General features: G+C 39.1%; 1 protein-coding gene and 1 pseudogene across 4 annotated transcripts in view; one reads left to right on the plus strand and one right to left on the minus strand.

Moving 5' to 3' along the window:
• Positions 1 to 14449, plus strand: part of CADPS (calcium dependent secretion activator) — a 569958-nt gene that overhangs the window by 481679 nt on the left and 73830 nt on the right. The gene's annotated exons all lie outside the window — the stretch shown is intronic.
• On the minus strand, positions 7618 to 7711 carry LOC126014843 (uncharacterized; annotated as a pseudogene).

Here is a 14449-nt window from a genome sequence, read left to right on the forward strand (position 1 = left end):
CCTGAGAATAAAATAAATGTAGACAGAGAACATTTAAACAAGTTTGTAGATAGCATTCGCATATTTACATGCCTTCTTGAAGTACTGATTTTGCTACCGAAAGGATTGAGCTCACTTCCCCAACATATAAAGACCCTAGTTCCTAGAAGGTAATGCCAAAAGCAGCATAAATAGAAGATGATGACAATAGGAATTCTGTGTAATTTTTCTCTAGAGTCATCTAAAATCTGTCACATATAAAAGGATATATATCCAACCCACTACATTTTTTAGTGTTGGTTTTGGTTTGTTTTGTTTTTTGTTTTATTTTGGAGATTGTTGTTACCCAGGACTTCACATATGCAAGGCAACCACACTGTCGGTGAGTGACATCCTCAGCTTCCTAACTCATTTCTTTGAAAAAGAATCCAAGGCTCAGAGAAAATTAATAGAGCAAAAGTCAGACAGCAGTGGGGGGAAAAGGAATTTGGGTCTTCTGTCTTTCGCCTCCAACTACTGGCCTCCTGGAGAGAGAGTGGGATTCAGCTGGCAACTGCCTGGCACTAGAAAGCAGATGGACAAATGAGTAGGGACGATTCATCAAGAAGGATTTAAGCAGGGCACATGAGTGGGAATAGTTGAGACTCCTTAATTCCTCACTGAAGTATCGAAATGGTGAAACAGAGTCAGAATTAAATGCAACATGTCAGTAAAATATTTCTCTGACACCCACAAAAATCTATGACTTGGTCTGAGTCTTCACTTGAGCAAGTATTTTTACTTGCACTAGACTTGAAACAGTAAAAAAAAATTCTGCTGTGCCCCTTGCTTTTTATTGAATGAAATCCATCTCCCAAGGACCCATCTCATTCATGACTTGTCCAGAGATAAGACTTACATATCCACTGGTAGACATATCAGGAACATGGCAGGAAAGAAATGGTCATGGGAGAGTTAGGAATAAAGCAGAGCCTCCCCTGTGTAGTTTTCAAGTTGAAATTTTACCTTCTTACACACATGTGTCGCCTGAGTACCTGGTGCCTGACCACATGTTGCCCATATCTCCCCTCTTGAATAGATTTTTTTTCCTACTTTCATGCTGGATGTGTACCAAGGCTCTCTGTGCTTTTGGAGAAGCATGTAAGTCATTCTTGGACATGTAACTTATTACTTTCTCTTTATCTTATTCTCACTATCCCCTTCCTCCCTACCTCTAAATAAAACAGTTTATACTTTTAAAACAAAAAGGGAAGTTCTGCCTGCTCTCGTCTCCATTTTCGGAGACATTTTGCAGCCACACAGCATGCCTAGTGAATTCGCCATAACTGCAGAACACTATGGTGCCCGTTGCTGGGCCTGTAACTTCCCTTCCTTAGTGACACTTCTCCCACACACTTGGCCACCCCAAGGCCAAAAGCACCCACTTATCATTTGCAGCCTGTGTTCTCATCTCCTGCTGGTATTCCAGTCTTGGAAAGACTGAGCTGTTCTTAGATGTGGCAGGAATCACTTCTTGCATGAGTTTTTCAGCTCCTGCCCAAATTCCAAAAGGCCTTTGATGACTTCCTGCAGCCAGTTGTGTTAACTACCCCCAGAGTAGCATAGAGGAAAATAAGCCAAGCAGAGGCTCCTGGCATTGTGGAAAGAGCCTTAAGATGAAAGGGGGAGGGTCAGTTGGGTATCCTAGGTACCTGGACCATGATGTATAGAGAATGCTGACACTCTGGCATGATTTCCTTCACCCTGTTCCCATTTCCCATTTTTGATTCAATTCTTCAACTATTACCATGCACTTACCACATCCCCACCTCAGCAAGGCTGCCAAGTCTGAGGCATGTGCTTTGCCCCCCAGAAAGCTGACAAGTATCGACAAATATGCCACCCTTTCCCCCTCTTCCTCCTGCTGAGTGCCTTCTTTTCCTGGGTGGGCTTGATTTTATGGTCCAAGCCAGACATTTTGGAAAACGTCTGCAGTGGCACAGAGCAGGCAGGAATATTTATTTCTCGTCTCCATCTGCATTGCTTCCTCTCTTGGAGAGAAGTTGGGGGGAGGAGGGAGGAGGAGATGTGGCTTCTTTGTGCCAGCCCGGGAGGCGCCCAAGCACACCCCTCCTCTCCTCTTCACCAGCCTCAGCAGCAGTAGCAGTCTTGGATTTCAGATTTCTGGAGGCAGGCGCCTTTCGAACTTTTGAAAGATCAGCCCAGTTGGAAGTCGCAATTAGCAACTATCTGCCCATTCCCCCAGCCTACAAGATGTGCTTTTATGTGGATCGCCTGCTTAAAAGGGTCCCTGGCTCATAGGTAGCTGGCACTGTTCTTTACAGGAGCCAAGAAGGGGGACAAGCAGGTGGCCAGATTCTTCTACCAGCAAATTGAAATCCTTTCCTTGGTTTAACCTAGATGCTTATATCTACTTTCTTCTGGCATTCATCCATCCATACATTCACCCAATATATATTTAAGGAGCACCTCTGTGTCACGAATCATGCCAGGTGTCAGAGAAATAGCACTGAGCCAAGAAAACATGCTTTCTGTTCTGGTGGAGCTTACGAAAGGAGATAGACCTATTTTGGAAAAGGGAATGAAATTATCTTGTGAATTATTGCTTTACAAGCCATAATCTGGAAGGAAGTAGAAGCTGGGAGTGGCAGTATTTTAGCTAGGATGGTCATGGTGGAAACCTTCTCTGAAAAGAGTCAAGCAAACTGAAACTGAAAAGGGTTAGCTATTGGGAAGGCTTCTGGACAGGCTGGCATCTGCAAAAGCCAAAAGGAAATAAAATAGGAATCATTTTTGTAGGGTATTTTGGAGAGAATAAGACTAGGTTTTAGAGGATTGAGAGGATGTTGGAATGGAGACATGAAAGAGATATGGAAGTCCTGTGGATTGTGGCATAATAGTGAGAAAAATAAGTCCTGAGAGTCAGTGTATATGAGAAAAAATGATAGCCCAGAATAAATAAATATAGGCTGGCATTCCAGCTCAACCCATCACCAGGAATTGTGTGATTTGAACCAGGATTGCACCGTAGTGTTAAAATCCCCTGTATAACAACGGAGGTTTTATCTGATGAAGATAAATAATCAAAATTTACTAGAAAAGCATTAGCTCCTACTCATTAATGCTCCTGCTAGGTGCCAACACAGAGCTTAGTCTTCAAATTATTTTTCATATTAAAACTTCTAAACAATCCCATCTCCTGCAGATGATGAAACTGGATACCAAGAATGATTAAGCCCTCCAGGTAAACCAGTATCTCCCTTTTAAAAAAAATAGTGTCCAGCTAGAGTAAAAATACAGTAGGTAGACTGCTTGACTTATACATGTTCAACTCAGATTAGATTCACTTATGATCTTTCAGGACTTCCAGGAGTCAAAACCAGGAGTAAGCCCTGGGTATTTCCAGGTGTGACCCAACTCAGAATCAAAACAGAATGGAGTCTTCAAGGGAAAAATAAAGATATAGGAGAGTAGAGATCTATCCAGTAAACAAACTGCATTAAAAGTTTCTCTAAAATTCTCTACATTTCACCCAAGAAGCCTCTTTTCCACTGAACCCATTTCGAATAAATCTAGAATAACAGAAAGGTGCTTGAGAAAGGGAGAAGAAAGATCAATTTTGAACAGCCAGGGGCCCAATCAATAACTACTATATGTCCATTCTCAAAGTCAAAATTATCCTCACTCAATTTTTCCCTCTTTTTCCATAATTTTTAGTACTTAGAAATAAAAAAGCATGTACTTCCTGCTAGAATACAGGACGAGGGCTAATATTATTTTGTGCCCTTGATATCATGCCACAGATCAAGGGAATTTGTTTCTTTTCATGAAGAATTTAAACTGGAAAGCAGCTTAAACTTTAGAGGGCAGCATGTATGCCCATAATAGTTTGTATGTGTTATACTGATGCAATTGAACTATGGTTTTAGCTTTGCGTAAGCTCCTGTGGGAGAAAGGGCTTTCTTGCATGTACTGATCATGGTGTTGTGGTCTTGGTCCATTCTTAGAGGACAACATCATCAAATACATGTAAACCAAGCTATTAGTTTCTGTGTTAGAATGAATATGTCCTCCTTGGACAAAAGCAACAACTCTAGCAGAACTAGCTGATATTTTATTGAGCATGTCCTCTGTGCCGAACACTTTACTAGATGATGTCTATGCATTTTCATGTTTGATCCCCACAATTATCCAATGCAATATATTACATAGCTATCCCCACTTTACAGATTAGCAACACTGAGTGTAATTTGTCCAGAATCCTATAACTACTAACACTTATACTGGTATTTACTCTTTATTGTTGGTAAAAAAAAAAATTCTTCTCTATAGAAACACACAGACCCATAAATGAAGTCAGTTGTTAACTCTTCCCAAACCCATTTTATTCACTGATATCACTTCAAAAACCAATATTCATCTATTTTTTTACACCTAATCAGCAAAATCTTTCAAACGTATAAATCATCTCAGTTTTAGGATAGAATTAAGTTATAAACACTTTAAACTCCCTACTTCTTATATGCTTTTTATATTGCAGTTTTGTTTCAGCACATGCTTATTGAATGTCTGCTATATGCTGAGGATGGGAGCCTCAGCATATGAACAAGGAGGACAATGACTTATTCTGCATTCTCATGAGAGATATGGTCTTGGTAATTTATAAAAGTGGCAATATGCAGAGGGAGAGAGAGAGAGAGAGAGAGAGAGAGAGAGAGAGAGAGAGAGAGAGAGAGAGGCAGGACAATGACTTATTCTACATTTTCATGAGAGATATGGTCTTGGTAATTTATAAAAGTGGCAATATGCAGAGGGAGAGAGAGAGAGAAAGAGAGAGAGGCAGGACAATGACTTATTCTGCAATTTCATGAAAGATATGGTCTTGGTAATTTATAAAAGTGGCAATATGCAGAGGGGGAGAGAGAGAGAGAGAGAGAGAGAGAGAGAGAGAGAGAGAAGACAATGCCAGAAAATCATCACCCCAAAAGATACAACCTTATCTGAGAGGCAATGAAGAAAATGACATTTGAGCTGAGGTCTAGCAGATGAGTAGAATGTCCCTTGACAAAGAAATGAAGAAAAAGTGTTCGAAGATACAGAGACATGGAAGAGAAAGAGAAAGTCTAGGAAGTAGAAATTCACTATGATTTTGGAAAAGACAATTGCTTGAAGGAAGGAGAAAGGGGCCGAAATAGATTGATAATATGATGATCATAAATAATTATAAAATAAAAATGAATAAATTGATAATATGATCATTATGATAAGTTGATAAATAGCACGTCAGGACTCTGGTGATAAAGGGGCCTTCCCACAATTTATAACTCAAGAGTTTTCAACTGGGACATTATAAACTTAATTCAATTAGAAAAGTTACATGTTACAAGCTAGTGTTGGGTTGGTGGTCTTCTGATGTTACTTTTGAGCCACCATTCTAAGAAAGAAACTGATTTCCTTTCATGTATTTTCCTCATCTGGACCAAATGAAACACTTGTGCTTTAAGACATATCAGAATGAATAACCACTGATTTGCCAGGCCTTCAACTGCCTTCTTTTATCAGCCACTCGCCACTGTTTCAGAATTTGACATTCACTCTGGGGCCTGTGACAGATAATTTTATCACCTAGTAGGACATCATTCTCATTTCCAGTTTATTTCCTTGAAAATACAATTGACAATTAACATACCTGCTGTCTAAGAAACCTTTCAGAAGCTTTTTAAAAAGAAGGAAAAAAAAGCATCCGAAGTTAACAATTTCCCTTAGTCTTAAATAGGCAAATGAACGTAGTTCAAAGTGAACATAACACAGACACTGTATTTTCTTCAGACTGAGAGTTGCTGAGAGGCCAGGTCATAGAAATGTCAGGGATGAAACAAATACCTAATGAAAATGTACATGACTTCAAACAGAAATTAATTGTTCTAACCTTACCTCTGGGACACACAGAAAGGGAAACCTATCGCTAGAAAGTCAGAGAGAAAGATGTCATTGAGAAGGCCAGATTAGAAAGCATATGGGCAGGTTAATGGTTGTCTTTGAGCCTCAGTTTCTTTATCTGTCAAGAATGAAAATGCTGCGGCCAAAGTGATAACACAATGGGTAGAGAATTTGCCTTGCATGTGGCCGACTCTGGTTCAATCCAGGCACTCCATATGGTGCTCCAAGCCTGCCAGGGGTAATTTCTGAACACATCCAGGAGTAGCCCAAGAGAGCTGTTGGATGTGGCTCCAAAACAAAACAAACGAACAAAAAAGAATGGAAATGCTGATGGCTCTATCAGAGAACAGATAGGATCATCAGAGATAACAGCAGGCATTTTCATAACACCTACTTTGTGGTAGATGGTCCATAAAAGCCATTCAGCACCTGGTATTTAGCTCATTCAAGAACAGTACGGAGGCTGCTTGTTCTATCAAGCTCATGTTCTCTCTGAAATACCTATCTCTATTTCTCTTGAAGGCTTTTTCTACTGTGAAAAAGCATGTGTTCTCTATTGAACATGCATGCCTCTCTTTCTCTCCCTTCACATCTTTCTAAGTAAGTTTCATTCAACAGAAACTAGTTTGCATCATAAGAACAAAACAAAAATAAGGTTTAATGAATTCAGTGTTTTTATTATATATTTAGCATTTTATTTTATTTGGTGTTGGGGATCACACACACACACACATACACACACACACACACACACACACTGGCAGTCTGGGGTAACTCCTGGCACTGTGCTCAGAAATTACTTCCAGCAGGCTCAGGGGACCAGACGCATTCAAACCCAGGGATTGAACCTCCTTGGCTGTATGCAAGGCAAGTACCCTACTTGCTATACTATGGCTCTGGCCCCAGTTCAGTGCTTTGTAACTGAATCGGCGCTTAGCATAACAATACTTTTTCCTAGGTAAATTCAACTATTTTCTATTATAGTATCAAGCAAAATGTTCTTAACTTCTCTTTCAACACCTTCCTATTTGCAAACATTAGATAAATCCAAGATTTATTTTTGAATAGTCCTTATTTTTAAACATTCATTAATTCAAAGATTTATCCACCAATTCTTCATCCACTTTTCATTCAGGCATAGTATCTCAAATACCTTTGCATTAATTAAAGTTTTGCCTTTATATGGTGTATATACTCAGTGAAATAATACTTGGCTATAATAAAAGGTAAAATCTTAAAATCTGCTGCAATGTATATAGATGGACTTGGAGGATATTATGTTAAGTCAAGTAAGTCAGAAGGAGAAGAGACAGATACCAGATGATCTCACATTCATCTGTGGAATATAGAGAGAAAAAAATGAAGGAATGGTGGAAGGGGATGTGGGGAAAGTGAGATGACTAGAAGTGACCTGGAAATAGTAGGGAAAATCTTGGGCTCCTTGGTGGTGGGGGCAGGAGGTCTCTAACTGTACATTAATACCATGCATGTTAATGCTATAATAACCATGTTACCTAAACTATAATGTAAGAGAAAATAAAGTAATAAAAGTTACTTCACCAGATTGAATATACCATTCTACAAACATTCTGGGCTAAGCCTCTCTTTAATATGCACTGAGATTGCTTGTTTGTCCAGTTCTTTCTTTTTTTTTTTTTTTTTTTTTTTTTTTTTTTTTTTTTTTTTATTTTTGTTCCGCCATTTTTTTTTTTTTTTTTGGTGCCTTTACTGTACCTCCTCATTCTATACAGTCAGTGTAAAGCACACAGCCTGTGGTAAGAATTGGGAGGCCTTATCTTATCTTTTATTTATTTTATTTTTTTTTTTCTTTTTCTTCAGGGCAAATTAAAGTTGTTTTTTTTTTGTTTGTTTGTTTGTTTTGTTTTGTTTTTGTTTTTTTTTTAAAATAAGAATTCATTTAAAGGACAAAATTAATTAACATAATGAGGCAAACCAACACAACACGATATAACAACACAACATAACATATAATATAATTGCTATAATAATAATACATATAAGTCAAAAAAAGCCTCCGACCAAAAAAAAAAAAAAAAAAAAAAAAACCACAATTTTTTTTTTTTTTCATAATGGCTTACATATCTTTCACTATAATATTCCGGATACCTATTCACATTGAATCAGGGGAATACCCATCACCTAATATGTCCTCTTCCCAATCAAAAATCAAATATGCTGAAAATAGGCAAAGTCCTTTCTAGAAGCTTCCAACCTCAGTTTGAGAGAGGATGTGAAAAAAGTAATTAAAATACCACAACAATACCAAAAAAAATATCAAATTAAATAACCGATAAGCACTACAGCAATAAAGGCAAACACCACACAGTAGTCTCGGTTCTGAAATCCAATCATACTCAAGTACAAAAAGAAAGAAAAAGACTAAACAAAATAAAATAAAATAATATTGGAGACATCAACCGTAATCTCCACACCAAAATAAAGATGTCAATGTTCTAGGTGTTTCAGAAAAGTGCTACCATTCTGTGTTTTTCTTTTGTCCTCTGACTTACTTCGTTTAACATAACATGATCTAGGTCCATCCACGTTGCTGCAAAGTCTGTGATTGTATCATTTCTAACTGCCATGTAATATTCCATTGTATATATGTACCACATCTTAATGATCCATTCATCTGTTGTTGGGCATCGAGGTTGTTTCCAAGATTTGGCTATTATACTGAGTGCTGCAATAAATAGTGGGGTGCATACGTATTTTGGAATGAATGTCCTTCCATCTTGGGGATATATGCCTAGAAGAGCAATTGCTGGGTCAAATGGCAGCTCAATTCTGAGTTCTTTGAGCACTCTCCAGACTTTTCTCCATAGATGTTGGACCAAGGGGCATTCCCACCAGCAATGAATGAGAGTTCCCTTCATACCACATCCTCTCCAACAAAGGTTGTTCCCAGTATTTTTGATGTGAGCCAACCTCACTGGTGTGAGGTGGTATCTCATTGTTGTCTTGATTTGGATCTCCCTGATGATGAGTGAAGGTGAGCATGTTTTCATGTATTTGTTGGCCATCCTTCTCTCTTCCTCAGAGAAATGTCTATTCATTTCGTCTCCCCATTTTTTTATGGCTTCGTTTGGTTTTGAAGGGCTCAGGTTTCTGAGCGCTTTGTATGTTCTAGATATCAGCCCTTTATCTGATATATCAGGTGAAAAAATTTTTTCCCATTCTGTTAGCTGTCTTCTTGCTTTAAGTAGGGTTTCTTTTGACATGCAGAAGCTTTTTAGTTTAATATAGTCCCATTTGTTTATAGTTGATGCTAACGTTCTTGCCATTGGTGCTCCATTCTCAAAGACCCTTTTGATATAAAGGTCTTCGAGTGTTCTGCCTATTTTATTCTCGATAAACTTTATAGATTCAGGTCTGATTTCCAGATCTTTGATCCATTTTGAGTTGACTTTTGTATAAGGAGTGAGATATGGGTCGATTTTCACTTTCGTGCATATGAGTTTCCAGTTGTACCAACACCATTTGTTGAATAGGCTTTCTTTGTTCCATTTCATATTCTTGCCTCTTTTATCAAATATTAATTGGCTATATATCTGGGGGTTTATGTCTGGGAATTCTGTTCTAATCCACTGGTCTGAGGTCCTGTCTCTGTTCCAGTACCATGCTGTTTTTAATACTATAGCTTTATAGTATAGTTTCAAGTTAGGTAAGGAGATGCCTCCCAACTTCTCATTTTTCAGAATGTGTTTAGCTATCCTGGGTCTTTTATGGTTCCAAATGAATTTTATAATTGATTGTTCTATTTCTTTAAAAAATTGTGTCTGGATTTGGATAGGAATTGCATTAAATCTATATAGCAGTTTGGGCAAAATAGTCATTTTGACTATGTTAATTCTACCTATCCATGAGGATGGGATGTTCTTCCATTTCTTTAGATCGTCTTCAATTTCTTTCTGAAGTGTTTTGAAGTTTCCCTGGTATAGAACTTTCACTTCTCTTGTAAGATTGATTCCTAGGTATTTGATATTTTTTGATACTATCTTAAATGGAATTGTATTTTTAATCTCTCTCTCCTCAACTTCATTGTTTGTATATAAAAACGCTACTGTCTTTTGTGTATTGACTTTGTATCCAGCCACTTTACTGTATTGGTTGATTGTTTCTAGGAGTTTTTCTGTGGATTCTTTAGGGTTTTTGATGTATATCATCATATCATCAGCAAATAGAGCTAGCTTGTGTTCCTCTTTCCCTACTTGAATTCCTTTGATTCCCTTCTCTTGTCGGATTGCTATTGCTAAGACTTCTAAGGTTATATTGAATAAGAGTGGAGAGAGTGGACAGCCTTGCCTAGTTCCTGACCTTAGTGGGAATGCCTCTAGTTTCTCACCATTAAGTATAATGTTGGCTGTAGGCTTTTCATAAATAGCTGTAACTATCTTAAGGAAGGTGCCTTCTAACCCTATTTTGCTAAGTGTCTTTAACATGAACGGATGTTGGATTTTGTCAAACGCCTTCTCTGCATCGATTGATATGATCATGTGGTTTTTGTCCTTCATATTGTTGATGTGGTGTATAATGTTAATTGATTTGCGTATGTTGAACCAACCTTGCATTCCTGGGATGAATCCCACTTGATCGTGATGTATGATTTTTTTGATGAGGTGTTGGATTCGGTTTGCTAAGATTTTGTTAAGTATCTTTGCATCAATGTTCATTAGTGAGATTGGTCTGTAGTTTTCTTTTTTGGTGGTGTCTTTGCCTTCTTTAGGAATAAGTGTGATATTAGCCTCATAAAAGGAGTTGGGGAGGATTCCTGTTTTTTCTATGGTTTTGAAAAGTCTATGGAACAGTGGTAATAAGTCTTCTTGAAATGTTTGATAGAATTCACCTGTAAATCCATCTGGGCCTGGGCATTTATTCTTAGGGAGTCTTTTAATTACGTCTTCAATTTCCTCTGAAGTGATTGGACTGTTTAGAGTCTCTAGGTCTTCCTTTTCCAGTCTTGGAAGAGGGTGTTTGTCCAAGAATCTGTCAATTTCTGGTGGGTTCTCTAGCCTAATTGAATATAGTTGTTCATAATATGATCTCATGATACGTTGTATTTCTTGGGGTTCTGTTGTAATCTCTCCCCTTTCATTCGTGATCCTAGTGATTTGGGTGTTTTCCCTCTTTTTTTTGGTAAGTTTTGCCAATGGTTTGTCTATCTTATTTATTTTTTCGAAAAACCAACTCCTGGTCTCATTGATTTTTTGTATTGTTTTCTTAGTCTCTATGTTGTTTATTTCTGCTCTGGTTTTTATGATTTCTTGCCTTCTGGTTGTGGTTGGATTTCTCTGTTGCTGTTGTTCCAATTCTTTGAGGTGATCTTTTAAACTGTTAGTTTTGTTATTTTCCTGTTTCTTAACATAGGCCTGTAATGCTATAAGTTTCCCCCTAAGTACTGCTTTTGCTGTATCCCATAAATTCTGACATGTTGTCTCTTCATTGTCATTCGTCTCAAGGAATCTTTTTATTTCCTCCTTGAGTTGTTCTTTGATCCAGCTGTTGTTAAGCAGTATGTTGTTCAATCTCCATGTATTAGTTTTCCTCCATTGCTTCTTTTTAGCATCAATTATAAGTTCTGTTGCATAGTGATCTGAAAGGGTACTTCTAATGATCCTTACCTTTGTGATCTTATATAGGTTGGCTTTGTATCCTAAGACATGGTCTATTCTGGAGAAAGTTCCATGTGGGTTTGAGAAGAATGTGTATTCTACTTTCTGGGGATGGAGGGCTCTATATAAGTCTATTAGCCCTAATTCTTCTAATTTTTCATTTAGAGCTCTTATTTCTTTACTATTTTTCTGTTTGGAGGATCTGTCCAGTGGTGTTAGTGGAGTGTTGAGGTCTCCTACTATTATCACAATTCCCTTCATGTGTTTCTCTAGGTTTGTCAGTAGTTGCCTCACATATTTTGGTGAATTTACATTAGGTGCATAGATATTGACCAGGGTTAGCATTTCTTGATCCAATGTTCCCCTGATCAGTAAGTAGTGCCCCTCCTTGTCTCTGATCACTTTCTTGAGGTTGAATACAATTTGGTCCGATATAAGAATGGCTGTCCCTGCTCTTTTTTGTTTTCCATTGGCCTGAATAATTACTTTCCATCCTTTAATTCTAAGCCTGTGCTTATCCTGTAACTGTAGATGTGTTTCTTGCAGACAGCAGAAGTCCGGTTTATTTTTCCTAACCCAGTTCTCTACTATGTGTCTTTTAATTGGAGAGTTTAGTCCATTAACATTTAGGGAAATTATTGATAGAGAGGACTGTTGTGCAGTTGTATTGTGTGGAGTGGTTGTTGTTACAATCGGGGGTTTGGATCTTGTAATTCGTCTCTAAGTAAGTCGCTTAGGATCGGCTTAGTTTGCACAAATAGTTCAAGTTCGTTCATATTTGTGAATGTTTTTAGTCTACCCTCCCATATGAATGATAGTTTTGCTGGGTATTGGACCCTGGGTTGGAAATTTCTTTCACTCAGTCGTTTAAATACGTCATTCCACTGTCTTCTTGCTTGAATTATTTCAAATGGGAGATCTGGTTTGATTCTTATATCCTTTCCTTTGTACTTGAGGTTTTTTTTCTCCCTTATTGCTTTCAGGAGTTCCTCTTTCTCTTTGTTTTTCGCCATTTGGATTATTATGTGTCTTGGTGTGGGTTTATTAGGGTCTACTTTATTAGGGACTCTCTTGACTTCTTGGATTTGTCCTAAATTGTCTTTCCAGAGGGTGGGAAAGTTCTCTGTTATTATCTCCCTGACTACTTGTTCTTCCCCCTTCCCTATTTCCTCCCCTTCTGGTATACCCACAATTCTTAGATTGTTTCTTTTGTCCTTGTTCATGAGATATTGGATTTTTCCTTCCAGTGCTTTGCCTTTTATTTCTTTGTTGGTTTCTTGATCATTTTTATATTGCAGTTTTCCTTCGAGTTCATCGATGTGCTTTTCCAACTCTTTGGTTCTACTCGTAAGGCTTGTTATTTTGTCTTTTAAATCCTTCACTTCTTTTTGTATGGAATCTCTCATGTTCTTTAACATTTCTTCTTTAATTTGGTTGAGTCGTTCGTCCATGAATTTCTTATACTCGGTTGCTAGGGTTTCTTTCATTCTGTTTAGTAATTCTTGCATTTCCTTCCTCATGGCCGCTTTTAGGTCTTCTTCCCATGAATCTGTGCGTTTTGGTGGGCTTGGAAACTTGATAGGGCTTGTCATGTTGTCTTCAGTTATAAGGGATCTCCTTGATTTACGCATAATTCTTTGTATTTAATGATATGTTTTGGAGTGCTATGACTTCTAAATTCGGCCTGCTTTGGTCTCCTTCCTGAAGGTTTTTCTAGCGGGGCTCACGCTCCCCCCCCCCCTCACGTCCAAACGCCCAAAAGGAGAGAAACTCACTCAAGCCTCCCGGCCGGCCCTCAGGCGTCTCTGGGGGGAGGGGCACGAAACGCCAAGCAAAAGGAGAGAAACTCACTCAGCCTCCCCGGCCGGCCCTCAGGCGTCTCTGGGGGAGGGGCACGACCAAACGCCAAGCAAAAGAGAAACTCACTCAGCCTCCTCCCCGGCTCTCAGGCGTCTCTGGGGGAGGGGCACGTCCAAACGCCAAGCAAAAGGAGAGAAACTCACTCAAGCCTCCCCGGCCGGCCCTCAGGCGTCTCTGGGGGGAGGGGCACGACCAAACGCCAAGCAAAAAGTCAGAAACTCACTCAGGCCTCCCAACGCCAAGCAAAAGGAGAGAAACTCACTCAGGCCTCCCCGGCCGGCCCTCAGGCGTCTCTGGGGGGAGGGGCACGACCAAACGCCAAGCAAAAAGTCAGAAACTCACTCAAGCCTCCCCGGCCGGCCCTCAGGCGTCTCTGGGGGGAGGGGCACGACCAAACGCCAAGCAAAAGGAGAGAAACTCACTCAAGCCTCCCCGGCCGGCCCTCAGGCGTCTCTGGGGGGAGGGGCACGACCAAACGCCAAGCAAAAGGAGAGAAACTCACTCAGGCCTCCCCGGCCGGCCCTCAGGCGTCTCTGGGGGGAGGGGCACGACCAAACGCCAAGCAAAAGAGAGAAACTCACTCAAGCCTCCCCGGCCGGCCCTCAGGCGTCTCTGGGGGGAGGGGCACGTCCAAACGCCAAGCAAAAGGAGAGAAACTCACTCAAGCCTCCCCGGCCGGCCCTCAGGCGTCTCTGGGGGGAGGGGCACGACCTAACGCCAAGCCGTCCAGTTCTTTCTTTTCGTGCATTATAAACTTGAAAAGATTAGTTAATTTTTGATATTAATCTATTAACCTATAAAGGCCAAATTATGTGGTAGAGTAAGAATTAAATGAATTAAATGAAAAGAATGTTATAATAACAACATAATAATAAATTTAAAGAATTAAATGAAAAAATAAGTTTAATACCTGATATAAGGCAAGTATGTAATATTTTAGGTATTATTATTATCATTTTCCTTATGGTTATATCACAGAATATTGAATACTTGATACCCCATTAACCTCCATATTTTATTTATTTTTCTTATTTTTT

The sequence above is a fragment of the Suncus etruscus genome, chromosome 7 (genome assembly GCF_024139225.1).
Source record: "Suncus etruscus isolate mSunEtr1 chromosome 7, mSunEtr1.pri.cur, whole genome shotgun sequence".
NCBI classification, from domain to species: Eukaryota; Metazoa; Chordata; class Mammalia; order Eulipotyphla; family Soricidae; genus Suncus; species Suncus etruscus.